Here is a 16,752-nt window from a genome sequence, read left to right on the forward strand (position 1 = left end):
AAAATAATTTGGGGTGTTGCAGTTGGTCCTAGGGAATGTTTATCAAGCAGATTTACACTACTGTCTTCTATTAGATCCAGATTAATGTGGTAAAATTCAATTATTACTCCTCAATTCTTTGTTGCATATGTATTTATCAATGCAATGTGCTAGGGTTCTGGAGCTTGTAGGTAGGGAAGAATTATAAGAGACATTCCTCTAGAGGCTGCAGGAAATTTTCTATCAATATAGACCTAAAGTAGGTCTACAGAAAGGGAAGTGAAAATCACCTTTCTCTTCCATTACATACCTTGCTTTTCCCCTTTCCAGTCTCTCCTACTCTCTCTCTGTGGTGGATGCTCCAGAAGAAGGACCAGTTTCTCACAATACATTTTTCTCCTGCTCAATTTAGATTTCACCTTGGAAGAAGGTGGTGGACAGGTGAGAGCTTCCTACTTGGGACAAGTATGAATGTATTCCAATACAAAGCAGCAGAAAATTAGTGGGCAGAACAACTTCTAAATCCCTGGGGTTATCAAAACCAGATAAACATGGAACACATCATTAATGCCTCTTCCAGGTCGGAGGGAGCACAGTAAGCTCATGTGAAGGTTATTACAGAGAAATCCTTATTTCACCCTCAGTTTCTAAAACTACTTCCTGCTGTCTCTTATTTTGCTTTGATTTTTTTAAACACTACAGAATTGAAGGCAGCTGTGGCTTTTCACTGACTCATACAAGTATCAGGTGTGTAAAAGCTATTTATGCTCCTTGATTTCCTTTCTTTCTGGCTTTGAGGAGCAGTTTTGCAATGTGCTCTGCAGGTAGAGTGTGGGTTTAGGAGACCCTTGGCTGCTTGGTTCCTCTGAAGAATTGTGTTGTCCTGGCTCCAGAAAGAGGTCAGTAATGTTCTTAACCTCTGGAGTTTTTCAGCTGGTCTGCAAATGTTCTGAGTTGGGAAATATCTGCTTATTTCATTCAGACGATCAAAAAAGACTGTGTTTTCCTTTTTTTTGATGTGCTTCTTGCTATTCTAATCCTGCATAATTTTGGGTTAAGTGTCAATACATACTTACGCTTCTGAGTAGTCTGCCTGAGTACTTGTTTTCTACTCTTACTGACTGAGGTTAACAAGTTATTTTGATTTTTTTTGTTCTGTAGCTTGTTTGGTGGTCTTGAAACATGCAAGAAGTTGAAAGATAAAGTGAAAACTTTTATCAGGTTTTGGTCCTTTTTTTAAATTTTTTTTCTTTCCCTCTGAAAATGGTTGTTCCTTGGCCTATATTTATGAGGGAGTTCTTTTTATGAAGAAGTTGACTTCTGATGAATTAGATGACATAGGTGTGTAGTCATGGTCTTTCAGACAATTTCCATGGGAAATGAAAATAAACTGGAGGCAGGGTTGGGTTTTTCTGGTCAAATTTCACTTGTGGTGCTCATGGGTAAAGAGAAAACAACACATATGTGCTTTGTTGTTTGGGTTTTTTTAGTGAAGATTTATATTTTACATTAAAGTATTTGTTAAATAATAAGTGATCCAGACCAACATGTGTAAGATTTCACACTGTAAGTATTTTAAGTTAAATGCTAAATGTGTGCTTAAATGTCCTTTTTGTGAGGTTTAGGGAGTTTGAAATGCATTTTACTTGTGCCCTGTGGCTTTTGGTGCAGCGAGCCCTGATGATCTTGCTCTGACAGTTCTGTAACTCTCTATAACATGCTGTTTTCTCTTATTAAATGAGACCCAATAGATGTGGTCAGATTAACCTAGCCTGGTTCCAGGCAGACAAAGGCATACAGGGAGGGAGGAGAGGGACACTATTTGGGTTGGTGCAGGATGTTGGTAGCTTCCTGAAAGCCTTGTAGCTCCCTGCTTTTCTGGCTGCAGCACTGTGTCCAACTTAAATCTGCCATTTTCACAAGATCTGATGCACTAGCTAGGTGAGAAATTGTTTTAGCACACACAAAGAAAAGTTGCCCCAATTTCAAAAAATCCCTCAGCTGGTGTGAATGACATCAAGACCTCTCAAAGCTTAAAAAAAGCAGCCAGTAAGCCTGACACCCTCATTGGTATGTATCAATGTACTTTTGCCTGACACCACGATTAGTGTGCCATCCAATAGAATATGCAATAATTTAATTAGTATTCATGGGGGGAAATACGTGTGGGGAAGGCTTCTTAAAATAGTTGATGGAAAGAAATTATGTGAAGCTTGCAGGCAGCTGCCAAGCCTGGTGCCAGCTGACACAGCCCGCTCGGTTAACCGGAAAGCATTTGGACAAAATTCTTCCCCAGACTGCCACTGATAATTGAAGCAGCCAAGGAATAAGCGCTCTTTGTGGAGAAGAATGCCAACTAGCTTGGCTTGTCAGGGAAGGCACTAAAATCCTGTAATTTTCCTGAGAATCCTCACTGGGGACCCCCCCTCCAGGCACCATCTGCCTGGGGGTTGGGGGCTCAGGAAGGCTCAGGCCTGGGCACCCCCAGCTGTGCCCATCCCTGACTCCACCAGACCTGGTTTTATGCCTGCTTTCCCACTTATGTGGTGTTTTGGAGATCGCTGTGGAGGAATAAACAGGGTGGTTTATGGAAATAGCAGGAAACACTATCTGCAGGCATTATGCATCGGTTCAAGACTGAAATGAGTGTTTCTCCCTGCCCATGGCAATAATCACCCATCTAACTTTTAGCCATAATTGTCACACTGATTGGAGCATTTCTTTCTCACTGTGGAAATAATAGCTCTTCCTTAGGTTTCTGGTTGTTATTTTAAAAGTCCAAAAAGGGAAAGATGGTGTCCCACTGCAAGGGAGCAAGGTGGCTGTGATGGGTTTGTGTAACTCAGCACAGAGATGATCAGCAGGGTACACAGGGCTGGAAAGTATTTTAAACAAAACTGAGGTTTTATTACATTCCAAAACAAAGTTGCTTGCACTCACTTTAATATAAAGTACTGTGAATATGACAGTATGATAAGGCTGCTCGCAGTACAAGCAAAGACATCTGTTAATCGTACCATGAATAGTTATGAACTGTGGTACTCCAATGGCTTTGCCAGCAAAGCATTGCCTTCTAATTTGTTTTTATAGCAAGTGGATGCCTCATTTTTCATGGTTTGGTAGTTTGCATTCAAATGTACCAATAACTTCCAGGGCAATCACTTCTACAGAGCGTGTTTTATTTGCAAACATAGGATGCAGGAGCTAATGGTGTGGTGGTTGGTAGTCCTCTCCATCAGCAGTTCTGTATGGGTTCTTAGGGAATTTTTTGGTTTAGTTCATGAAAAGGAATGCCGTATGTAAATATATGTTGATGCTATGTACGGTTTAATTTCCTTTCTTATCACACAATTTAGGAGGGACAAAGGCTGTGTAATTGCATTGTTCTGCCATCCAGTGTGTTACTGCTGAGCTGGACTTGTTATATCTTGATTGGTTCCTGGAGACATCACCAAAAATTAGAGGGGAGCACAAGTGGTTTCAGCTGACACAGAACAGGCTTTTGAAGGCTCCTCAGTTGAGGAAAGGAGGGGACAGCAAAAATTAATTCCAATTTGCCTATATGAAGTTTTCAAGTTCTTGGTAGCTTTTACTGATCTGATGCTAGGAGGAGTTTGTGATGATGACATGAGCAGTCAGCAGGCGTTTGCCTGAGGTCTTCAGCGCCTGTGTGCTGTACTGTCAGCTCATCCCTTGAAACCAGCACTGTGTGCCTGGAAGATGGGAATGCTGGGCTGCTGGAACACTTGGATTTGAATTGAGAAACTCATGACAATGTTGATCACAATTAAATTAATCTTATTGAAACCCAAGAATACAAATATGGTTTTAGAAGGGCTCATTTAAGGCTTTTATAGGGGTGCTGGTTGATTTGGGTAATTGGATTTTTGACTGACATTTCCCTAGGCCTTATCCAAGCACAGGTTCATTCCCATTTCCTTGTCACTCTCACAAAGCAATGCCCTGAGTGTGAAGCCCTGAACTCCACATGCACCCAACCAGCTGTGGGGCTAAGCCCAGGATGGGATCATGCTGAGTGTGCTCCTGCTGTCCCAGAGGCACTCAGCTTTCCACAGGGGGTTCTTGGCTGGAGCAGTTTCAGTGGCCACTCAGGTGCTGGGGTGCAATTCCCACTAGCAACCCTGAACCTGTGAGATGCTCTCTGTCCTGCTCTGGTGGCCCTTGTCCAAACACTGCTTGAGAATTGCATTTCATATTACCATTTCATACTGGTGTTTCTTGTAACTAACCTATAGATTCCTCTTGGATGGCTGAAGGCTTTTACTTTTTCCTCACCTTTTCCCCCATTTTACAGTGTTGCTGTCCTTTCAGTGAGTATCGCTTCCACAGTGAAACCTTCCCATAGCACTGAAGCCTTTGCATTTTGAAAGAATCATTTTATCCCCCTCTTGGATAGGAGAGGGGAGAAAATAAAAAAAAGGTGTTTCTGACAAAAGCTTTCTCAATCCAGCTTTGTCCCTCAGCTTTGGGATTTCTATTAATTTAAGGTGTTTCTGTTAGGTCACCAAAGCCCTTTCTGCACAAGCCCACTGCTGCTTCAGCTGCAGCAGGAGATCCATTGTGATTCCAAGGAGTAGCTGGAGGAAAGATGCTGCCTTGCCTGTGCTTGCATTCTGTAACTCAAAATAACAACCACTGCAAGCCTGTGAGTAGCACAGGCAGAACAAAAGCCACATCAAGATCTTGTTGTAGCAGATCCAAGATCCAATTCTTGTAGCAGATCGAGTTTGGGATGCTGTGGACAAATGCCAAGCAGCAGCTTGGCAGCTCAATAACTTCATTGTCTCTGTTTTGCTGCTCCTCTCCCTTTTCAGGACCATCACCGCTTCATACCTGCTGTAAAGTGCAGCCTAGTAACTCCCATTTAGATCTCTTCTGAAGTACATGATGGTGAAATATTCTAGTAATAAGGCATTTCCTTTGTCTGATGCTGACTGTGGGTTTGACATACAGCATAATTAACCATGCTTATAATAATAGGTATTTTTAGAGCAGTAGTAGTAAAAAAAGCTGGCCCTACACAACTTGAGAATCCCAGTAACATCTTCCTTGCAGGACTCCTCTGGCAGAGGCCTTTTCCCTGTGCTGGGGCCAGGGAAGTTCACCAGTACCCCACGATGAAGGTGCCATGGGAGCCACCCTTGCCAGATGTACTTTGCATGATGCCCCACTTGGGCCATCCGTGCCAAGGGGTGCTGCAAGGAATTTGTCGCTTGTGAGGTCTGGAGCAGGCTAAAAACAGGAGCTGCTGCACTGCAGGGGACATGGATCACAGCTGGCTAGTGCTCAGTGACTGTGCCACAGAAACCAACTGGAAACAGGACGGGGGGCTCACTGGTGAGTAAAGCTCAGCTCAAGATGTGATCAATCCACCTGCCTGTAGTGACAGAAGAACATATTAGAGGAGATTGATCCTAGAGCTGCACTAAATCAGGTTAAATCCTTGTCATTTGGTCAGTTTGTTTTACAGAAACACAGTTTACATGTGATTTCTTCAGTTTCTGTAAAAATTCTTTAAACACTGCATCTGTCTTTAACACGAAGGAAAGATGCTGCCTTGCCTGCACTTGCATTCTGTTACTCCAAATAACAACCACTGCAAGCCTCTGAGTAGCACAGGCAAAGCAAAAGCCACATCAAGATCCTGTTGTAGCAGATCCAAGATCCAATTCTTGTAACAGATTGAGTTTGGAATGCTGTGGACAAATGCCAAGCAGCAGCTTGGCAGCTCAATAACTTCATTGTCTCTGTTTTGCTGCTCCTCTCCCTTTTCAGGACCATCACCGCTTCATACCTGCTGTAAAGTGCAGCCTAGTAACTCCCATTTAGATCTCTTCTGAAGTACATGATGGTGAAATATTCTAGTAATAAGGCATTTCCTTTGTCTGATGCTGACTGTGGGTTTGACATACAGCATAATTAACCATGCTTATAATAATAGGTATTTTTAGAGCAGTAGTAGTAAAAAAAGCTGGCCCTACACAACTTGAGAACCCCAGTAACATCTTCCTTGCAGGACTCCTCTGGCAGAGGCCTTTTCCCTGTGCTGGGGCCAGGGAAGTTCACCAGTACCCCACGATGAAGGTGCCATGGGAGCCACCCTTGCCAGATGTGCTTTGCACGGTGCCCCACTTGGGCCATCCGTGCCAAGGGGTGCTGCAAGGAATTTGTCGCTTGTGAGGTCTGGAGCAGGCTAAAAACAGGAGCTGCTGCACTGCAGGGGACATGGATCACAGCTGGCTAGTGCTCAGTGACTGTGCCACAGAAACCAACTGGAAACAGGACGGGGGGCTCACTGGTGAGTAAAGCTCAGCTCAAGATGTGATCAATCCACCCGCCTGTAGTGACAGAAGAACATATTAGAGGAGATTGATCCTAGAGCTGCACTAAATCAGGTTAAATCCTTGTCATTTGGTCAGTTTGTTTTACAGAAACACAGTTTACATGTGATTTCTTCAGTTTCTGTAAAAATTCTTTAAACACTGCATCTGTCTTTAACATCTTCCTTGCCAGGACTGCTTTCCAGTTTTCATCCTGTGCTATGCTGAGTTCTACCCCAGAGGTGTGTACAATAGTAATTTTGTGAGCAGTGAGTTGAAAGTCAATTGTAAACATTCTTTGTGAGCTCCTCTTCAATTTCAGTCTTGAGTGAGCTCAATCTGAGTTGATGTTTGTCCTCTGAGGATGCCAAAAGGTGAAGGGTTGTACCAGTTCAGATGTTTTGTCTAGGTGTCTGCCACAGACTTGTTGTCAAGGAGGATGTGCATTTTTTGAGGGTGCCTTGCTTTATCTTTTTATACTTGGATTGGGGAAATGCCTCTGCCTGTGGTGACTGTATGAAACAGAGGATAAAATTTTGAAAATTAAAAATTTCTAGTTTGAGTAAGACTCAGTTTTTGCAAGCAAAAGTGTGGTGGTCTCCTGCATACATCTGGAAAGCAGTTGTTCAAGAGCTGTGTGAAACCTGCTGTTGCCATGAGGTGTTTTACTTTAGAATAGGCTTGGGAAATATGCCAATAATCTCTTGTTGGGCAGCCAGTAATGGTAAGTGCAGCACACTGCAGACTTGTGATCATCCAGCTGGGATGCAGAGTCTGCTGCTGGTGTATTGGCTGTAAATGGACAGCAGTAGGTTTAAGGAAGTCTCCAAGAAAATTTATTGTGGTCTTTGGTATGTGTGATATCTATCAAGATTATTTAAGTATTGTTTTTACTACCTACAGAAAATCCAGTTATCCTGGTTGATATTCAGAGGTGATTGCATTTGTCTGTAGAGCCATGGGACAGCAGCCTTCCTGGGCTGGGGTCCACGGGGGACATAGGGAAGGAAAATAAACACACATGGAAAACAGCAACCTGCCTGTTCTGCTACTCCAACCTACTCTGACAACTTGAATGTGTGTTTAGGCTGTAACAGTCTTGTGATGTGAGGATTAGTTTATAAGAGACCTTGTACAAGAAAAGAGAGAAATAGAATTAGCACTTGCAACATAGAATAACTGAGTTTTCCCCGTCCTTCCCTGACTATATAATAGATCTACTTAAAAACAAATGCACAGAAGGATTTGGATTACAGCCTGCTTGGTTGTAGAAGTGCCAATGAAATGCTTGTCCATGAGTGATAGGAAAATGCCAAGTATCTAACTACGGTGGCATTTGTATCTAGAGCTTTCAAGCTTCCTTTTGAAGTGGTTTTCAGTAGGTGACTGACATTTGTCAAAGCCCTTTTTTGCAGTTCAGACGTTTTATCTGTGTGTCTGCCACAGATTTGTTGTCAGGGAGAATGTGCACTTTTTGAGGGTGCCTTGCTTTAACTTTTTATACTTGGATTAGGGAAATGCCTCTGTCTGTGGTGACTGTATGAAACAGAGGATAAAATTTTGAAAATTAAAAAATTCTAGTTTGAGTAAGACTCAGTTTTTGCAAGGCAAAAGTGTGGTGGTCTCCTGAATAGATCTGGATGGCAGCTGTTCAAGAGCTGTGTGAAACCTGCTGCTGCCATTAGGTGTTTTGCTTTCTAATAAGTAAATGGCTTGGGAAATATGCCAATAATCTCTTGCTGGGCTCAGTACAAGTAACGGTAAGTGCAGCACACTGCAGACTTGTGGTCATCCAGCTGGGATGCAGAGTCTGCTGCTGGTGTGTTGGCTGTAAATGGACAGCAGTAGGTTTAAGGAAGTCTCCAAGAAAATTTATTGTGGTCTTTGGTATGTGTGATATCTATCAAGATTATTTAAGTATTGTTTTTACTACCTACAGAAAATCCAGTTATCCTGGTTGATATTCAGAGGTGATTGCATTTGTCTGTAGAGCCATGGGACAGCAGCCTTCCTGGGCTGGGGTCCACGGGGGACATAGGGAAGGAAAATAAACACACATGGAAAACAGCAACCTGCCTGTTCTGCTACTCCAACCTACTCTGACAACTTGAATGTGTGTTTAGGCTGTAACAGTCTTGTGATGTGAGGATTAGTTTATAAGAGACCTTGTACAAGAAAAGAGAGAAATAGAATTAGCACTTGCAACATAGAATAACTGAGTTTTCCCCGTCCTTCCCTGACTATATAATAGATCTACTTAAAAACAAATGCACAGAAGGATTTGGATTACAGCCTGCTTGGTTGTAGAAGTGCCAATGAAATGCTTGTCCATGAGTGATAGGAAAATGCCAAGTATCTAACTACGGTGGCATTTGTATCTAGAGCTTTCAAGCTTCCTTTTGAAGTGGTTTTCAGTAGGTGACTGACATTTGTCAAAGCCCTTTTTTGCTAGCAAAATACTTCATTTACCCTGCTGAGTTATTTGAGAAGTCTGTAATGTTTCTTTTCAATCTAGTTACTTTTGTAGATTTTATCTGTTCATGTACAGAAAGAAAGGGACAAAAGAGAATTCAGGTTTGTTACACAAACTGTCACAAAGGTATTTAACGGGAAGACACTTCCACTTCTCTGTGGGTAAGATTTAAATGATGTTATGGAGAGTAGATGCTTTTCAATGACTGAAATTTTATCCTTGTTTGGCAATCCTGGGTCTGTCTGGATAATTTGAAGCACCTCATAATAAGCACTGCTAACTTTCTCTGGATTATGAAATCACAAGCATTAATTTCTTCTTTTGCTTGTACAGCAGTTAGGATCAGGAAGTCCTAATTGTTTGTAAAGACTACTTTAATTCCTTAAAAAGGGGAGAAATATGTAATAGATAACAAGGTCCCTAGAGAATATAGAGCAATGAGTTGTTCTTTCCTGTCATGGTTTTCAGATAAGACAATTTTTTCTCCTGCCTGCAGTCCAGGAGGTCATACTCTATTCTTACCAAGGAAAGACAGGAGTGCCTAAAACCCTTGAATTAGAGGAGTGCCCAAAAGTCCTTGTCCAGGCTGTTGTAGAAGAACAGTCCACACACTCCTTTATTGTCTTTGGAAGGCAAGGATGGTAGCAAAACTGCTTTAATGGAGCAAGCAACCCTCTGGGCTTCTGCCACACTTAAATGTATGATAGTGAGAAATGTATTAAATAATAAACACACTTGAATAGAGTCTTTTGAGGCAGAAAAAATATTTTTGGGGTTTGTGTTTTCTTGTCCTCCTCCTCTGGTTTTAGCTTTTATTTATCTTTTTCTCCATTTCTGGATTCCTTCTGTAGTGTAGCCCTGAATTTCTCAGCTTTGCTGGAGATTGACATTGATAATTCTTAAATAGCTCATTACTTCAAAGCCAGTTGTTAGTCTATCCCATGTTTGACATTGTCTCCTAATTTTGTAGTGAAGTACTTGTTTTTCAGTATCTTATTGTGTCATGGAAAAGCAATAACTTAGTCTGAATCTACACTTGTGATCTTCTTCCATGCCTGAGGAAGAGTGAGGCAATTAAAAATGCATCTCTTGACATGGATGAGTGCACAAGCCTCTGGCTGCTTGCAGAAGTGGTTTTTGCAAATTTAAGGTGGCCAAAATTCGTTAAGGTTCTGAAATTCCATGATGCAGGTTTCAAATGTGGGTGCTGCCTGTAATAACAATGGCATTTTCAGGTTTGGGAATAAGGCTGGTTGCAGTGAGAGGCAGCAGTGGTGTGCAATTCTCTTCTGGTAAAATGCCACACATTTTAAATGCATCAGCTTTCATACACCTTCACCAGGTCGCTGTTGGATTTCTCTTGCTTTGTCTGGGGTAGGGCTTTGCTGCCAGCCCAGAAATTCTCATGATGGCTCCAGCTCATCAGAGATTCAGGAGTTCAGCACAAATCCATTATGCTCACCTGAGTCAAGCAGGATACATCCTGACATGCTTGTAAATTAAATTACTGGGAGTGGTCCTGCTTAGCTTGATGATTGTATTCTAAAGTGAGAGAGTTCAGCACTTTGGGAGCACTAAATAGCAATGGTTTTGGAAGGGCCAGGTGGATCTCTAGGCCTTCAAATGGGGAGGTAGAGGAGGAACAGATGGCAAAGTGTGATGCGCTACAATACCTCAATAAGCATTTTTTACAAGGCTGGCTTTCTAGTTCAGAGTGCTGGGATTCCAGAGAGGTAAAATAGAAGCTGTTTATATCCTCTGTTGTCCATAGAGTTAGAAAATCCATTGTTCTGTGCCAGCCCAGAGATGTTTGCTGGCTCTGTGGATATCTTTTTCCTGCTGGAGAGGACCTTTGCTTATCCTTCCTGGAAGGAAGGAAGCCGAGAAAGTCAGGAGAAATAAAACACATAAAAAGAAAAATCTGTTATTTAGGATATAAAGCATCTGAGAATTTATATAGGTTAGCGGCTGAAAAGTGCATTTTTGTCTGTTCTGCTGCTTTGATTGACATTTATCTGTAGACATTATGCAAGAAGAACCAGAAAGAAATGGTATTTAATAAATTACTATGCTGTTTCTTCTGAAGATCAAGAATCGGGTGCCAATTTTCCTTTTGTAAAAAAATTATTTAGAAAATAACAGTAGTAGGAGATTATAGATAAATATAGGTGAGACAAGGTAATGCTTAAACAAAATGACTCCTTTTTCCTTTCATTGCTTTGTTCACGGTGTGCTGTACACAGCCTGACATTTCTGGTCGGGGGGTTTCTTACCACTCTAGAAATGGTATCCTGTGAATATTTCCATTGCTTTTTCCTCCACTTGCTTTGTTGATAAAGTTGATGTAGTTCTTTCAAGATAGTTTCTAATTGATGGAAAAACCACCTTCATGTTCTTGTTTCCCTGTTGTTTTGAGGGTTGTTTGTGAAGTTTATTTTAGTTTGTGGCCAAATCTTTTCCCATTTGGAATCCACTGGAGTTGCTTGTTACTGCTCACAAAGTGTTTGGTGTGCTGCTTGCATGTCCCAAGTTTCTCAGTCTGTAGCCAAGTGGAAATGGGGAAGGAAAGGAAATACCTGTTTTGCTAAATCTGGGTTCATCTGAGGTGGAAAGGATCTGAGGTGATCTTCAGCCTGGCCACCTGCTCGCAGCAGGGGCAGCTCTGACATCAGGGTTGTTCTGGGCTTTTCCCACTCAGGTAACTGGAGTAACCTCTGAGGGTGAAGCCTCTGCAACCTCCTGGGCAGGAGCTTTCTAAGATGCAAAAGACAACTCAGCTGCAGGAAATGTATTGCCCTGGAGAGCACTGAACTTCAGGGGTATTTTAAATGCATGATTTAATGGTGCAGTGAGGACTGGAAGTGCTCAATTGTCTTAACATGTAATAAAGATGTCAACTAGTTTAATTTTCTTTCAAGGCCAAAAAATGCATGGGTTTAAACCAGAAAAATAGAAGGCAGAACATCTGTGAGGTTTGTACTTGGAGTTAAACTCAACACTAGAGATCTCTTTTGTAGAGTAATAATTTTTTGTTACTAAAATCTGGACATCAAGGAAAAAAGTCATAGATAATTCCATACATTTTCATGTAGCGGGGTTCTTTCAAAATGCAGTTGCAAATTATTTACAGGTTGTTGTTGACCTTAAATCAGAACTAAGCAACAAAAGGTAGCTCTGTGGAAAAAGTTGAGATAAGGAGCAAGTGTTTTGTTTCCCAACTCTTGGAGCTGCCTTAACAGCAGAGGCTTTGATGAATACTGCACAAGTAGTGAAAGCCTTTTTGTCTGCCTCTGGTCAGTAAATAATTGATTACAGCTCCTCACGTGGCTCTAAGAGCTGGAAGCCTTCCCTCAGTGCTGCGTGTCCCTGGTCATGGAGCTCAAGTAGGACGGGGGTGACATGAGCTGTGCTGGCATTTCCCACTGTGCCAGGTGCATCTCAACGAGTCCCTGTGTGTGCCCCTTCCTGGCACAGCTCTGGGTACCTGTACCTACACGGGCAGCCTGGGAGGCAATGCTGGCCTCTGGCGATTTTTCTTTCATTGCAGGCAAAGGAATGGGCTGGGTTCTTCTTCCTGTCCCTGCATTAAATTCTTCATTGCAACCTAATGTTCGGACAAACCAGTGTCTCTTCAACTGAGGTGTTCTCAGGTGTCCCTGGTAAGAACTGCACATCTCTTGCACCAGGTCTTCAGACCATGAGTGGGGTTTGGGTGGGAAACTCTAGGAGCTCGTGGGCTTGGTGTTCTGGCACGTGGCAGATCCTCTGCTCTGCCTCTGGACAGCCCCCAGCTATTGCAGAGGGGAAAAAGTGGCTCAGCCTGAGAGTCAGCATTTACACTTGTGCAATTGTGTTTATGCTTGTGTTTATGGTGTGTGGTACATCTGAGCAAATCACAGGAGGCAACTGGGAATATCATCAAGGGTTGGAAATCCCAGGAGTTTACTGGTGGACTTAGTGCTGTAAGGTGCAGTTTGAATCAGGCTCTTTTAATTTCCTCTGGGTTCTACTGTTTGGAGATTCTAGTTTTCTTTGGCAGCTCACCTGAAAGGGAAACTTCTTTTACAATTTTGTCTTCAATAAGTGATAAATATTTAAATTAGTAATTTCACTTAGAACAAAGATTAAATATGCTACATTTCCAGGCTGTGTCTTACTTTGGCAGTCCTTTGGTAGCCCCACTCCAGCTGAAGCTCTGTTTTGTTCTTGGTAACCCCAGTCCTCTCCTTTTCCCCCATGTTGTGTGATACAATTCTAAATCCATTCTTAAATACACTTTTGTTTAAACAAACAAAAAACAAAGTTTGTAGTAATTTTTTGAGCAAGGATGAGAGTGAAATAGCTTTCAGCAAAACCTAATATTCTCTAATTGTTCTGATATTCTTTCATATGGAGAACTTGAGGCGTTTTATGTTTCTGACAGGTCTTTGCCAAATAATTTAAGTAAAATATTTAATGCTTTTGTAACACTTTGCACAGGCATTAATAAGAGCTCCAGAGTTATAAGGGTGATAGTAACTCTCCAGGCCTAGGAAGGGAATGTTAATCAGCATTCCCCATCTGAGTTGTACAGTATGCATGACTTAATTTATATTTGATTGGTACATCCAAAAATTATTTGTCATTACTCTTGAGTTCAGCCAGTTAGGAGGAGAAAAGGGCACTTGTCTGATGCTCTAAAAAATGCCAAGGGTGAAAACTTTCCAGCACCCTTCAAGCTGAAACTGGCACATGTTCCCCAGTCTCTGATTTACACGTGGCAGTGACCTTTACAGAATTTCTGTACAGAACATGTGGCAATTGTCATCAGCACCAAGGACAGAGGCTGTCAGCCTTCTCAGGTGTCAGACTGAACTTTCCTAGCTCTTCCAGAGAAGCCTTGTGTTTGTGAAATTGCTGAACATCTCCAGCTTCCAAGTAGCTTCCAAACTTCTCTTGTGCCTTGTATTTCAGTTGATGTCTGGAAGATTGCTTTGTCTGCTGAGTCACAGTTCTGATTTAAATTGGGGTAAAAAAATTCTGTGGAACTGTTTATCACTGGTCCATGTTTGAACTTGATGGGAAATGGGTTTCTTTCCAAATCATACCAAATAAAAGGACTCTAGTCTAGCAGGCTGTTTTATTCACAGAATACTACTGAACTACATTTTAAATTTGCACAGAATATGTTTTGTTATCTGAAGGTAGAAGTAACCTCAAGGCATAAAATTAAACTTGTGAACAAATTCATTCAACTAAATCTGAATATAATTTAAAAGGAAGATATATGCCAAAGTTTTTAGGAAGAGTGTTGATTCATTTTTGAGAGCTAAATATCACAGAAGAGTGTATTTAATTTATGGGCGAAAGTTCACTTTATTGAATAACTTTGGTTTTTAATACAAGTTTTTTAACAAAAGAGCTTTGATCTGTTTTTTGGTGGAGGCTGGGGAGTTGTATTGGTTCATATTGGCTGTCTTGAACTTCCCAGGTCTCAAATTCAGCAGTTTTCCATAGGTACACTGACAAATTTGGGGGGTTTTATCCATGCACAAATGGCCTCTTCCTATTTAGCATGGACTGGAAAAAGTGCAGCCAAGAGAGAACATGGGAGGGTGCTCAGCTGGGGTTTGTGTTTTGGCCCAGAGGAAAAACAGGCAATGTCCTATTGTCACCCTTCTGATGTGACAGGGGTCCAAACTCGCTGAACTAAAAATGGAACTGTTTTTTTTATTGTTGTTTTTAATCTAGTTTTTCTCCAAGAGCAAAGCTGCCAGCAGCAGGGCAATACCATGAAATGCAGTGTAAAACACTGCAGACAGTGATGGCAGCTGGACTTGTGTGGCTGGAAATGGGGATGACTGATCACGACCAAGGACACATGAATTGTTGCAAGTGCCGGAGTAAAACCTAAATTAAATATTTCTCAGGCCATCTAGGATAGCTGTTGTATTACACACCTGTTATAGCAGCACAGCCAATGAATGGAGCTGTCAGTCTTTACTTTGGCTTAAACAACAGTCTTCACTGTTAGTCTAATTGTTATAATTTGTATTCCATGCAGTCAGGAATGTAAATGGCCTTAAATGTAAGTATTTAGTGCTTAATCCTGATTGTTCTACCCAGGGCTGGCTTTTTAAACTCAACAGTTTTGTGGGGGGAATTAGATAACCTTTCAGAGATCAAGTTTCTTCTTTAATTAAACAATAACCCTGAAAGTACAAACCACTTTCCAAGAGCTGTGAGACTGCTGCAGACACACCAGAAAATAAATTGGGTAGCTCCCACCTGCCCAGCAGTTCCTCTGGCTGCCTTCTCTGCATCTTCCACTCCATTTGCTGATCAGCCCTGGAAATGCAGATTCAGAGCAGTCATTCATCCCCAGAGGCTCATGCAGCCCTGTCTCATTTGCCAATTAACCCTTCACCAGCCTCCAGCAGGGCCAGCGCTTTGCTCGTGGCTGTGAAAGCAGCCCTGGGACGGAGCGCTCACGTCGCAGCTCGCGGCTGCCAAGGGGGTCACAGAAAGCTGAAAGCTCTTCCCATGACAAAGTTCTCATGGAATGTAAGATCTAAAATGGTTTCTAATTGTACCAAGTCCTCACACTGGCAGCAGCTCCATGGGATGAAGTTTCTCTGCACATTTCTCTTGACTTTTGAATGAAATAGAAGCAGAAGAAGTGAACATGTTGAGAGTAGAAGATGGAGGAGGTCTCCTAAGCAGTAGGAAACGGAACCAGAGGGAAAGGGAAACAGGAAAGCCATGGACTGTGCTTAGAATTATTTTGTTACCAGACCATTCATGACTGTTCTGCATACTGAACCTTGATGCATTATTTTTATTCCAAGGCAAGAAATCATCTGAACTTGTTCCCCAAGAAGACCTACCAATCACTGTACCCTGTCACGTTTATCTCAAAGGGCCTCATTTCCTTGTGAGCTTTGAGGGGCTGCTCATGGTAGCCCAAGTTGATTCTGTGGCTGGAAAACCCATATATGACTGAAGAGACAACCCAAAAACATCAGTGGAGGGGAGAATAGAGCCAGAGTGGGGTCTGCTGCCTTCTGAAACCTGGCTGCAATGCTTACAGGGAGAGTGTGGCAATGGCTGGCAGTTTGTTTGCTCCTGGAGAGAGCCCTGCAACCCAAGCTTTTGTTATGTGAGTTTGGCCCAGAGGCATTCATAAAGAGAGAAATGAGAGTTGCACTGTAAGGAAAAAATAAATTGCATGTTGCTAGCTGATAGACCAAGGGACTCGTTCATTGAAGAGGGAGATTTTGCCATGAAAATATGATGGATAACCCATGTAATAAAAATGTAAGAAGCTGCTTTGTTACTCTTTGCAGTGTGAATTTTTCTTAATCTTATCCATGATGGGCAAAAGACAGTAAGCAGATGGAAACAGCTCTGCCAGCACTGCTTGGCTCTGAGCTTGAATTAGAGCCCACACTTCCAGAAGTTTTTTGCAAGGCACCCTGCTTTTCACTGCAGTCGGACTTCAGCTAAGATACATTTGAGATAAATGCAAATCTGCCATTGTCTTCTGTGCCTGTGCATTCATGCCTACAGCTGTTCCCCTTGCAAATAATATTAATTTTGGAGAACTAGCCCATTTGCTGCAAATCTGTCCATATGGATCAGTGGCAACTTGTATGCAGTAGAACAAAAATCTCTTTAAAAAAGAACAGTGTTTCTGCATTGAAATTTCCTTACAGCTGTTCCCCTTGCAAATCATGTTAATTTTGGAGAACTAGCTCATTTGCTGCAGATCTATCCACATGCATCAGTGGCAACTTGTATGCAGTAGAACAAAAATCTCTTTAAAAAAGAACAGTGTTTCTGCATTGAAATTTCCTTGCTCCAGTTCTGAGACACAGATAAATTTACTGGCCCCATGGTTTACTTTAAGCTACTAGAATAGAATGTATTAGCAGATAAGGTGATAAATGAAGGGGTTACCAAGTATTTGTCATAAGACCA

At 41.9% G+C, this 16,752-nt stretch overlaps 1 long non-coding RNA gene across 1 annotated transcript; it reads left to right on the forward strand.

Annotated features, from left to right (window-relative positions):
- The first annotated feature begins 780 nt into the window (after positions 1-780).
- LOC120502546 lies at positions 781-16,019 on the forward strand. Its single transcript, XR_005627547.1, has 3 exons — positions 781-878; positions 12,341-12,452; positions 15,621-16,019. It is a non-coding gene; the product is annotated as an uncharacterized LOC120502546 (long non-coding RNA).
- The last annotated feature ends 733 nt before the right edge of the window (positions 16,020-16,752 follow it).

The sequence above is a fragment of the Passer montanus genome, unplaced genomic scaffold (assembly GCF_014805655.1).
Source record: "Passer montanus isolate IOZ18808 unplaced genomic scaffold, ASM1480565v1 scaffold221, whole genome shotgun sequence".
NCBI lineage: Eukaryota > Metazoa > Chordata > Aves > Passeriformes > Passeridae > Passer > Passer montanus.